This window comes from Leptonychotes weddellii, chromosome 6 (assembly GCF_054177405.1).
Source record: "Leptonychotes weddellii isolate Sample4059 chromosome 6, ASM5417740v2, whole genome shotgun sequence".
NCBI lineage: Eukaryota > Metazoa > Chordata > Mammalia > Carnivora > Phocidae > Leptonychotes > Leptonychotes weddellii.
Window position 1 is genome coordinate 51,508,338 of NC_138374.1, and position 7,614 is coordinate 51,515,951.

The 7,614-nt window shown below is 41.5% G+C and overlaps 1 protein-coding gene and 1 pseudogene across 1 annotated transcript in view; both read right to left on the reverse strand.

Moving 5' to 3' along the window:
• Positions 1-7,614, reverse strand: part of KIFBP (kinesin family binding protein) — a 40,513-nt gene that overhangs the window by 21,812 nt on the left and 11,087 nt on the right. The window lies entirely within an intron of this gene.
• On the reverse strand, positions 2,361-4,837 carry LOC102735724 (ubiquitin-conjugating enzyme E2 N-like; annotated as a pseudogene).

Below are 7,614 nucleotides of genomic sequence, written 5' to 3' on the forward strand. Positions count from 1 at the left end.
TTGCATTAACTACTCTATTATCTGATCCCCACAACATTTCTGTATTGTTGATAGGAAGGTTATCCCCATCTTACAGATGAGGAACCGGTGGCACAAAAGTCGGAATTCCCCCAAGTCAGTCAGTTATAACCACAAACCAAACTAGAATCCCCGGTCTCCTATCTTCAAATCCAGTGATTTCCCCTGCTGTGTTTAGATCTCTCCTTTACCTAGAACTCTATTTCCTAAATCTAATGTCAGATTTTTTTTAAATGATATTCTAACACCTGCCACTATTAGGGCAATAATTTATGAAATACTAAAAATATTTTTATTCAGAATAACTATTGATACTAGGCAAGTACAAAATCATATAAGCAATTAAATTCTCCAGCTACTGTAGATATATATTTAAACTGAAACGCTCTATTAAAATTCACTCAAGCATTCACACAGTAGTAACATTCTTTTTTTTGATTGATCTGGATGGACAAAGTGGACTATCACTCATTATTTCAAGAAACAGGACTGTTCTAGATGCTGTGGAAACAGCAGTGAATACAGTTAAAAAAATATCCTTGTCATCAGGGAGCTTACATTTTAGTACTGAAGATGGGTGATAAATAAGATAAATCACTAAAATGAACATCATGTTAGATAATGGTAAGTGTGAAGCAGAAAATAAAGCAGGAAAGGAGGACAGGAAGTGTCAGAGGGGTGGTTTGTAGTATCAGGCGGAGTGGCCAGTGAGTGCTCACTGGATGGGAGACATCGGAGTCACAAGCTGAAGGGAATGAAGGAGTGAGCCAGGTCAATAGCTAGTGGAAGAGCAGTCTCAGCAGAGGAAACAGTTAAGGGCAAAGACCCTGAGTCAGGAGCTTGTCTGGTGTGTTTCAGGAATAGCAAGAAGGCCAATGTAGCTACATCACAATGAGACAGGAGAAAATAGTAGAAGATAAAATTAGAGAAGGGGCGCCTGGGTGGTGCAGTCGGTTGAGCAACTGACTCCTGGTTTCGGCTCAGGTTGAGATCTCAGGGTCAGGAGATCGAGCCCCGGGTCGGGCTCTGCACTCAGCGCTGAGTCTGCTTAAAGATTCTCACTGCCTCTCCCTCTGCCCCTCCCCACCTCAAATAAATAAATCTTTTTAAAAAATTACAGAAATAATGGCAGCCAAACAGATAATGAACTTGTAGTCTTTATAAGGTCTTTGGGGTCTACACTAAGCAAGATGGGAAAGCCATTAGCAGAGCTTGAGGGAAGCAGTGATGTGATGGGAGCTGCGAACAGACTAAATGGGGCATGAGAGCATAAAGACCAGTTAGGAGACTACAGCAATAATCTCAGCAAGAGAGGGTGGTGGCTTGCACCAGGGGATAGCCGTGGTCTATCTATGGTTTAGATATAATTTAAAGGTGAAGCTAACTGTAGGTTAGATACAGTGTGAGGAGAAGAGGAGTGTCCAAGGTTTTAGGCCTCAGCAACTGGAAGAAAGAAGTTGGTGTTTACAGCAAGGGAGGTGGGGAGGGGAAGGTTACCAGTGTTAAGATGGTAGCTTTAGAGACACCTACTCCTTAAAAAGTGCAAATGTCACATCAGCAGTGGGACAGACAAGTCTGGAATTGGAGAGGTACAGACTGGAGATATAATTGGGAGCCATCAGCAAAGAGATGGTATTTAGAACAAGGGAATGAAGGCAGATGGAAAGAGGAGATGTCCAAAGACTCCACTCTGGGTACTCCAGCGTTCAGAGGCTGGGAAATACGGAGGAAGCATCACAGAGAAGAAAGAAAAAGAGGTGGAAGCTAAGTAAAAAAAGTGTTTCAAGGAAGAGAGACTAACAACTGTGCCAAATGCTAGATTGATCAACTATGTCAAATGCTACTGAGAAGTCAAATAAGATGAGGACTAAAAATTTACAGTGATTTTAGCAACATATAAAACACTGGTGAACTTGGTAAGACACTGATTTTCTTTTTCTTTTTTAAGACTTTTTTTTCCAGGCAACATACATTTATTTCACATTTCTAGGAGGTAAAAAAAAATATCAGATACCAATGCTTTATGCATGCTCAGGGCCAGCTTATAAATACTCCATTCCGGGGCCCCTGGGTGGCTCAGTCGTTGGGCGTCTGCCTTCCGCTCAGGTCATGATCCCGAGGTCCTGGGATTGAGCTCCGCACTGGGCTCCTCGCTCTGCGGGAGGCCTGCTTCTCCCTCTCCCACTCCCCCTGCTTGTGTTCCCTCTCTCGTTGTGTCTATCTCTGTCAAATGAATAAATTAAAAAAAAAAATCTAAAAATAAATAAATAAATAAATAAAATAAAATAAATATTCCATTCAGTGAAGTCTTAACACAAATTTGCATCAGTGAAAAGAAACTGGCAAAATCCATTTCCTGCCAATCAACTTGTCAGATGGTGAAGACCAAAACAGAATGTTTCATCAGTTTTAATTTTTTTCAAAGATTTTAATTATTTATTTGAGAGAGAGAGAGTGCGCGCGCGAGCCTGCACACATGAGGTGGGGGGAGGGGCAGAGGGAGAGGCAGACTCCCCACTGAGCAAGGAGCCCAACGCCACTCGATCCTAGGACCCTGGGATCATGACCTGAGCCAAAGGCAGATGCTTAACCAACTGAGCTACCCAGGCACCCCCAGTTTTAATTTTTAAATACGACTGTCACATTGGAAAAATGAAATAAATTCATTAAAATAAACTGTACAAAGGCAAAGTACAATAACAAAAAATATTTTACTAAAACGAAAGATTACAGAAATTTCCAGACAAGCCATATAAAATGATCATAAGCTTTTTTTTAAAGGAAGGATTCTACACTTGAATCATAATGTTTATTAGTGAGGGCTGTGATGTTTGTTTAATGTTCCCATTTTGGTTCAATCAAGCTTGTCCATCTACAGCATCTAAATAAAGTTAGACTTGGCTAGAGAGCATATTCTAAAGAACTGGGTAGCTGCTTTTAACCAAGGCAATTAGATCACCAAAGAAGTGGGAAAGGAACCCATAAAATTAAAACTACTTCTCTCCCTCAAAAAAAATAATAAAAACACCCATACCCCTATAGCTAATCTTGACAATTACCTTCATTCACAGTGCTTCATACTTAAACCATGATGGGGGAAATGAATAAAAGCAGAGAGGGGCCACTCCTTTTAAACGTTTCACAACAATCCAGATGGTACTTCTAGCCTCTGCTCATGCTTTACAACACTGAATCAGGACAAGACATAGATCTGCTAATGTGCATTTAATCACCAAAGGACTGAAGATGTCCAGGCTTTTATTCTATAATGTCTCTAAGACTGTGCAAACAAAAAAGGAAGAAGTCTCGGCAGAACAGAAGTGATGCACGCTTAATGATCAGATCGATTTTAAATATTATTCATGGCATATAGCCTAGTGCATGCTCTAGCTGTTTCTATGGCTTGGGCTTCATCGGTCTTCCACCGCTCCGCTACATCATCATGGATCATCTGTATTGGGAGCACTTAACAAAGCCTGGATCGATAGCAGAACTTACGGATCTGCAGTGCTGAGGACCACTTATCTTTCAAAATATCTAAACATATTCTTCCCAACGTGTCTACATTAGGATGATAAATTTTGGTCACGAAACATAGTTTAAGGGCTACCATCGAGTATTCTTCTGGAAGGAATAATTCAAGTTTAAAAGTCCCTCCCTCGGGCGCCTGGGTGGCTCAGTTGGTTAAGCGACTGCCTTCGGCTCAGGTCATGATCCTGGAGTCCCAGGATCGAGTCCCGCATCGGGCTCCCTGCTCGGCAGGGAGTCTGCTTCTCCCTCTGACCCTCCCCCCTCTCCTGCTCTCTCTCTCTCTCATTCTCTCTCTCAAATAAATAAATAAAATCTTAAAAAAAAAAAAAAAAAGTCCCTCCCTCAAAAATGAAACAAGACAAAACCAGAGAGGGAGATAAACCATAAGAGACTCTTAATCTCAGGAAACAAACTGAGGGTTGCTGGAGGGGAGAGGGGTGGGGGGGATGTTTTGGCTTTGTGATGGACACTGGGGAGGGTATGTACTATGGTGAGTGCTGTGAATTGTGTAAGACTGATGAATCACAGACCTGTGCCCCTGAAACAAATAATGCATTATATGTTAATTAAAAAAATTTTTTTTAAAGTCCCTCCCTCAAGAAAAATTAAATTAAATTAAAATTAAATAAAAAAATAAAAGTCCCTCCCTCAAATGGAAATCCTGGGGGCCAGCAATGACCACATGAAAATAACGGGCATTGTTTTCATCTGGTTCTGCTTTAATGCCAGGAACTGCTTCTGCCAGCAAACGCTGGGTTTCCTTCATAATCCTGTGGGGCAGCCCGGCCATCTTGTCAACTCCCGAGTTTGGCCTCTGGTCTTGACTCTGGCTCTGCTTGCTTCACACACGAGTGCTAAGATTTTATTTTTAAGTAATCTCTACACCCAACATGGGGCTCAAATGCACAACCCCGAGATCAAGAGTCACATAGTCTACTTGCTGAGCCAGCCAGGTGCCCCAATAAGGCATTGCTTCTTAACTCTGAATGTAAGAAACATCAAAATATCTGGTTATTTAAAAGAGTGCTACGCATAGCCTCAAAACAAAATTAACTAAAATCCATTGTAATTTTAGAAGACTGCCGACATTTAAAAAAAACTGGGCTTTATTTTTTAGAGCGGTTTTAGGTTCACAGAAAAATTAAGCTGATGTGGACACCTGGGCAGCTCAGTGGGTTAAGTGTCTGCCTTTGGCTAAGGTCTTGATCTCAGGGTCCTGGGATCAAGCCCCCCACGTTGGGCTCCCTGCTCAGCGGGGAAACTTTACCCTCTCTGCCATTACCCCTGCTTGTGCTTGCTCTCTCCCACTGTGTGTGTGTCAAATAAATAAAATCTTAAAAAAAAGAAAGAAAGAAAAATTAAGCTGATGATATAGAAATACCTCCTATACCCCCTTGCCTGCACACATGGGTAATCTACAAACTGCCAACTTTTAGCAGGCAAAATTTATTAAGGAATGGATCGTAACACAGTGATTTGCCGCTTTTACAGGGCTGTGACCCTCTAAAGTAGAAATTTTCGATCTAGGCTCCCTAGAGCCCTAGAAAGTTCTATGGTACCTCTTTTGTACCACCACAGTGGGGTGGGAAGAAGGCACCTAGTGGATTGGGCTGAGAGTTCTTCTGACCTGCTTAACCACAGTGGCTCAGTTTTTACAAATTACATTTCAAAGGGATTTCACAAGTGGAAAAAAAAAAAATCACGAAAACCTTTTCTCTGAGGCAGTGGTTCTCAAAGTATAGTACCTGGACCAGCAGCATCAACATCACCTGGCACCTTGTTAAAAAGGCAAATTCTCAGGCCTCAACCAAGACCTACTGAAGAGTCTGAGAGTGAACACTCTGTTTTAACAAGCCCTCCAGAGCCCTCCACAGACAGATGCATGCTGAAATTTGAGAACCATGCCCTCAAAGATTTCAGATATTTTGCTTAAGTAGCTGTTTGCTTTCCTGCAAGCACTGCTATTCTCAGTGGAAATCAAAATAAAATTTTTATTTTTACTTATATTTCAAAATAGAATTTTTATTTTGTTATTCTTTTTTAAAGATTTTATTTATTTATGAGAGAAAGAGCACACATGCACTAGCAGGGGGGAGGGCAGAGGGAGAGGGAGAAGCAGACTCCCTGCGGAGCAGGGAGCCCGATGCAGGACTCAATCCCAGCACCCTGGAATCATGACCTGAGCCAAAGGCAGATGTGTAACCAACTAAGCCACCCAGGCGCCCTCAAAATAGAATTTTTAGATTATAAATGAAAATATGCCAATATGAGTATTTTAGGTTAATATCAGAATATTTCCTATATAATTATATTTGGACTAAGATTGCACTTAGACCCCATCTGAGGATTATTTTTAAGAACCCTATTTGGGGGGCGCCCAGGTGGCTCAGTCGTTAGGCATCTGCCTTCGGCTTGGGTCATGATCCCAGGGTCCTGGGATTGAGCCCCATATCGGGCTCCCTGGTCCACCGGAAGCCTGCTTCTCCCTCTCCCACTCCCCCTGCTGTGTTCCCTCTCTCACTGTGTCTCTCTCTGTCAAATAAATTAATAAAATCTTAAAAAAAAAGAACCCTATTAGGTAGCAGACCTATCCACAGAGACCTGACAGGCCAGAAAGGACTGGCATGATATATTCAGGGTACTAAACGAGAAAAATATGCAGCCAAGAATACTTTATCCAGCTAGGCTGTTACTGAAAATAGGAGATAAAAAGCTTCCAGGACAAACAGAAACTAAAAGAATTTGCAATCACCAAACCAGCCCTACAAGAAATACTGAAAGGGGTCCTTGAAGCAAGGAGAGAGCCCAAAAGCAACATAGACCAGAAAGGAACAGAGACAATATACAGTAACAGTCACCTTATAGGCAATATAATGGCACTAAATTCATATCTAAATTCATTATCGAGAAAGGGAAACCTGAGATCCGGCTGCTGACTGAGAAATGCAACACGGTCAAAATGTGGGTACAGCTCCTGATTCCCAGGATAGAAGATGGGAACAACTTCAGGGTCTCCATTCAGAGGAGACAGTTGCAGAACTAAGAACCGTTGTGAGTGAAGCTGCATCTTATCTGGACCAGATTATATTACAAGAGCCAAACTGGTTTCTAAAATAACTAAATATCCACACGTGGACGACTATCGCTGCACTGTGACAGAGATTGATGAGAAAGAATATATCAACCTTCGGCTCATCATATCAGAGCTAAGGAATCAATATGTCACTCTACATGACATAATCCTGAAAAATATCAAGAAGATCAAACGGCCCCAGAGCAGCAATGCAGAGACACTGTACTGAGGCCATGGCCAGGGCCAGGGGACTCTGTGAGTCTGGCTCAAGACCGACATTGCCTTGGTTTGTTATATGACTATCGTGATGGGGAAACTGGCTGGAAATAGTAATCACACCTCTCTCTGTTTTTAATTAGAGTCTTTTTTTTTTTTTAAGATTTTATTTATTTATTTGACAGAGAGAGACACAGTGAGAGAGGGAACACAAGCAGGGGGAGTGGGAGAGGGAGAAGCAGGCCCCCCGCCAAGCAGGGAGCCCAATGAGAGGCTCGATCCCAGGACCCTGGGATCACGACCCGAGCTAAAGGCAGATGCCCCTTTAGTTAGAGTCTAATGAAACTCTCATGTAGTTCTGTGGGGAAAAAAAAAAAAAAAAAAAAGAGCATCCTACTAAAGAATGAATGGGTTAACCAGGAAATTAAAGAAGAATTAAAAAAAATTCATGGAAACAAATGAAAATGAAAACACAACTGTTCAAAATCTTTGGGATGCAACAAAGGCAGTTCTAAGAGGTAAGTATATAGCAATACAAGCCTTTCTCAAGAAACAAGAAAGGTCTCAAATACACAACCTAATCCTACACCTAAAGGAGCTGGAGAAAGAACAGCAAATAAAATAAAGCCTGAATTAATAAGATTGATAAACCCCTGGCCAGACTTATCAAAAAGAAAACAGAAAGGACCCAAATTAAAAAAATCATGAATGAAAGAGGAGAGATCACAACCAACACCAAAGAAATACAAACAATTATAAGAACATAATATGAGCAA